We start from the raw sequence: 4,911 nt of genomic DNA, 5'->3' as shown, positions 1-4,911 counted from the left end.
TCCCTCGTGAGCGCCAAAATGCTAAAATGAAACGTTGCACTCTCCCTCCTCCAAGGAAGGTGCTAGGCAGGAATTGTCTTGCTGGTCCTCACTTGCCCTGGCAGTCATTGCAGATAAACAGCAAGACTCGGGCTCTGCTCTTTCCTAGCCTTGCAAACAGCGAAAGCAGTTTGTCTCCCTCGTGAGCGCCAAAATGCTAAAATGAAACGTTGCACTCTCTCTCCTCCAAGGAAGGTGCTAGGCAGGAATTGTCTTGCTGGTCCTCACTTGTCCTGGCAGACATTGCAGATAAACAGCAAGACTCAGGCTCTGCTCTTTCCTAGCCTTGCAAACAGGCACTCTGCTTTTTCTCACTCTCGCACTCCAAAAAGCAAAATGAAACGTTGCACTCTCTCTCCTCCAAGGAAGGTGCTAGGCAGGAATTGTCTTGCTGGTCCTCACTTCCCCTGGCATTCATTGCAGATAAACAGCAAGACTCGGGCTCTGCTCTTTCCTAGCCTTGCAAACAGCCAAAGCAGTTTGTCTCCCTCGTGAGCGCCAAAATGCTAAAATGAAACGTTGCACTCTCTCTCCTCCAAGGAAGGTGCTAGGCAGGAATTGTCTTGCTGGTCCTCACTTGCCCTGGCAGTCATTGCAGATAAACAGCAAGACTCGGGCTCTGCTCTTTCCTAGCCTTGAAAACAGGCACTCTGCTTTTTCTCACTCTCGCACTCCAAAAAGCAAAATGAAACGTTGCACTCTCTCTCCTCCAAGGAAGGTGCTAGGCAGGAATTGTCTTGCTGGTCCTCACTTCCCCTGGCATTCATTGCAGATAAACAGCAAGACTCGGGCTCTGCTCTTTCCTAGCCTTGCAAACAGCCAAAGCAGTTTGTCTCGCTCATGAGAGCCAAAATGCTAAAATGAAACGTTGCACTCTCTCTCCTCCAAGGAAGGTGCTAGGCAGGAATTGTCTTGCTGGTCCTCACTTGCCCTGGCAGTCATTGCAGATAAACAGCAAGACTCGGGCTCTGCTCTTTCCTAGCCTTGCAAACAGGCACTCTGCTTTTTCTCACTCTCGCACTCCAAAAAGCAAAATGAAACGTTGCACTCTCTCTCCTCCAAGGAAGGTGCTAGGCAGGAATTGTCTTGCTGGTCCTCACTTGCCCTGGCAGTCATTGCAGATAAACAGCAAGACTCGGGCTCTGCTCTTTCCTAGCCTTGCAAACAGCCAAAGCAGTTTGTCTCCCTCGTGAGCGCCAAAATGCTAAAATGAAACGTTGCACTCTCTCTCCTCCAAGGAAGGTGCTAGGCAGGAATTGTCTTGCTGGTCCTCACTTGCCCTGGCAGTCATTGCAGATAAACAGCAAGACTCGGGCTCTGCTCTTTCCTAGCCTTGCAAACAGCGAAAGCAGTTTGTCTCCCTCGTGAGCGCCAAAATGCTAAAATGAAACGTTGCACTCTCTCTCCTCCAAGGAAGGTGCTAGGCAGGAATTGTCTTGCTGGTCCTCACTTGTCCTGGCAGACATTGCAGATAAACAGCAAGACTCAGGCTCTGCTCTTTCTTAGCCTTGCAAACAGGCACTCTGCTTTTTCTCACTCTCGCACTCCAAAAAGCAAAATGAAACGTTGCACTCTCTCTCCTCCAAGGAAGGTGCTAGGCAGGAATTGTCTTGCTGGTCCTCACTTCCCCTGGCATTCATTGCAGATAAACAGCAAGACTCGGGCTCTGCTCTATCCTAGCCTTGCAAACAGCCAAAGCAGTTTGTCTCCCTCGTGAGCGCCAAAATGCTAAAATGAAACGTTGCACTCTCTCTCCTCCAAGGAAGGTGCTAGGCAGGAATTGTCTTGCTGGTCCTCACTTGCCCTGGCAGTCATTGCAGATAAACAGCAAGACTCGGGCTCTGCTCTTTCCTAGCCTTGAAAACAGGCACTCTGCTTTTTCTCACTCTCGCACTCCAAAAAGCAAAATGAAACGTTGCACTCTCTCTCCTCCAAGGAAGGTGCTAGGCAGGAATTGTCTTGCTGGTCCTCACTTCCCCTGGCATTCATTGCAGATAAACAGCAAGACTCGGGCTCTGCTCTTTCCTAGCCTTGCAAACAGCCAAAGCAGTTTGTCTCGCTCATGAGCGCCAAAATGCTAAAATGAAACGTTGCACTCTCTCTCCTCCAAGGAAGGTGCTAGGCAGGAATTGTCTTGCTGGTCCTCACTTGCCCTGGCAGTCATTGCAGATAAACAGCAAGACTCGGGCTCTGCTCTTTCCTAGCCTTGAAAACAGGCACTCTGCTTTTTCTCACTCTCGCACTCCAAAAAGCAAAATGAAACGTTGCACTCTCTCTCCTCCAAGGAAGGTGCTAGGCAGGAATTGTCTTGCTGGTCCTCACTTCCCCTGGCATTCATTGCAGATAAACAGCAAGACTCGGGCTCTGCTCTTTCCTAGCCTTGCAAACAGCCAAAGCAGTTTGTCTCGCTCATGAGCGCCAAAATGCTAAAATGAAACGTTGCACTCTCTCTCCTCCAAGGAAGGTGCTAGGCAGGAATTGTCTTGCTGGTCCTCACTTGCCCTGGCAGTCATTGCAGATAAACAGCAAGACTCGGGCTCTGCTCTTTCCTAGCCTTGCAAACAGCCAAAGCAGTTTGTCTCGCTCGTGAGTGCTAAAATGCTAAAATGAAACGTTGCACTCTCTCTCCTCCAAGGAAGGTGCTAGGCAGGAATTGTCTTGCTGGTCCTCACTTGACCTGGCAGTCATTGCAGATAAACAGCAAGACTCGGGCTCTGCTCTTTCCTAGCCTTGCAAACAGCCAAAGCAGTTTGTCTCCCTCGTGAGCGCCAAAATGCTAAAATGAAACGTTGCACTCTCTCTCCTCCAAGGAAGGTGCTAGGCAGGAATTGTCTTGCTGGTCCTCACTTGCCCTGGCAGTCATTGCAGATAAACAGCAAGAGTGGGGCTCTGCTCTTTCCTAGCCTTGCAAACAGCCAAAGCAGTTTGTCTCCCTCGTGAGCGCCAAAATGCTAAAATGAAACGTTGCACTCTCTCTCCTCCAAGGAAGGTGCTAGGCAGGAATTGTCTTGCTGGTCCTCACTTGCCCTGGCAGTCATTGCAGATAAACAGCAAGACTCGGGCTCTGCTCTTTCGTAGCCTTGCAAACATCCAAAGCAGTTTGTCTCGCTCATGAGTGCTAAAATGCTAAAATGAAACGTTGCACTCTCTCTCCTCCAAGGAAGGTGCTAGGCAGGAATTGTCTTGCTGGTCCTCACTTGACCTGGCAGTCATTGCAGATAAACAGCAAGACTCGGGCTCTGCTCTTTCCTAGCCTTGCAAACAGCCAAAGCAGTTTGTCTCCCTCGTGAGCGCCAAAATGCTAAAATGAAACGTTGCACTCTCTCTCCTCCAAGGAAGGTGCTAGGCAGGAATTGTCTTGCTGGTCCTCACTTGCCCTGGCAGTCATTGCAGATAAACAGCAAGAGTGGGGCTCTGCTCTTTCCTAGCCTTGCAAACAGCCAAAGCATTTTCTCTCGCTCGTGAGCGCCAAAATGCTAAAATGAAACGTTGCACTCTCTCTCCTCCAAGGAAGGTGCTAGGCAGGAATTGTCTTGCTGGTCCTCACTTGCCTAGGCAGTCATTGCAGATACTCAGCAAGACTCGGGCTCTGCTCTTTCCTAGCCTTGCAAACAGGCACTCTGCTTTTTCTCACTCTCGGACTCCAAAACCCAAAATGAAACGTTGCACTCTCTCCTCCAAGGAAGGTGCTAGGCAGGAATTGTCTTGCTGGTCCTCACTTGCCCTGGCAGTCATTGCAGATAAACAGCAAGACTCGGGCTCTGCTCTTTCCTAGCCTTGCAAACAGGCACTCTGCTTTTTCTCACTCTCGCACTCCAAAAAGCAAAATGAAACGTTGCACTCTCTCTCCTCCAAGGAAGGTGCTAGGCAGGAATTGTCTTGCTGGTCCTCACTTGCCCTGGCAGTCATTGCAGATAAACAGCAAGACTCGGGCTCTGCTCTTTCCTAGCCTTGCAAACAGCCAAAGCAGTTTGTCTCGCTCGTGAGTGCTAAAATGCTAAAATGAAACGTTGCACTCTCTCTCCTCCAAGGAAGGTGCTAGGCAGGAATTGTCTTGCTGGTCCTCACTTGCCCTGGCAGTCATTGCAGATAAACAGCAAGACTCGGGCTCTGCTCTTTCCTAGCCTTGCAAACAGCCAAAGCAGTTTGTCTCGCTCGTGAGTGCTAAAATGCTAAAATGAAACGTTGCACTCTCTCTCCTCCAAGGAAGGTGCTAGGCAGGAATTGTCTTGCTGGTCCTCACTTGCCCTGGCAGTCATTGCAGATAAACAGCAAGACTCGGGCTCTGCTCTTTCCTAGCCTTGCAAACAGCCAAAGCAGTTTGTCTCCCTCGTGAGCGCCAAAATGCTAAAATGAAACGTTGCACTCTCTCTCCTCCAAGGAAGGTGCTAGGCAGGAATTGTCTTGCTGGTCCTCACTTGCCCTGGCAGTCATTGCAGATAAACAGCAAGAGTGGGGCTCTGCTCTTTCCTAGCCTTGCAAACAGCCAAAGAAGTTTGTCTCCCTCGTGAGCGCCAAAATGCTAAAATGAAACGTTGCACTCTCTCTCCTCCAAGGAAGGTGCTAGGCAGGAATTGTCTTGCTGGTCCTCACTTGCCCTGGCAGTCATTGCAAATAAACAGCAAGACTCGGGCTCTGCTCTTTCCTAGCCTTGCAAACAGCCAAAGCAGTTTGTCTCGCTCATGAGCGCCAAAATGCTAAAATGAAACGTTGCACTCTCTCTCCTCCAAGGAAGGTGCTAGGCAGGAATTGTCTTGCTGGTCCTCACTTGCCCTGGCAGTCATTGCAGATAAACAGCAAGACTCGGGCTCTGCTCTTTCCTAGCCTTGCAAACAGCCAAAGCAGTTTGTCTCGCTCGTGAGCGCCAAAATG

Source organism: Phaethon aethereus, assembly GCF_964289735.1.
Source record: "Phaethon aethereus genome assembly, contig: HAP1_BTS, whole genome shotgun sequence".
NCBI lineage: Eukaryota > Metazoa > Chordata > Aves > Phaethontiformes > Phaethontidae > Phaethon > Phaethon aethereus.
The sequence above is the reverse complement of the archived record's forward strand: the minus strand, read 5'-3'. Positions refer to the sequence as shown.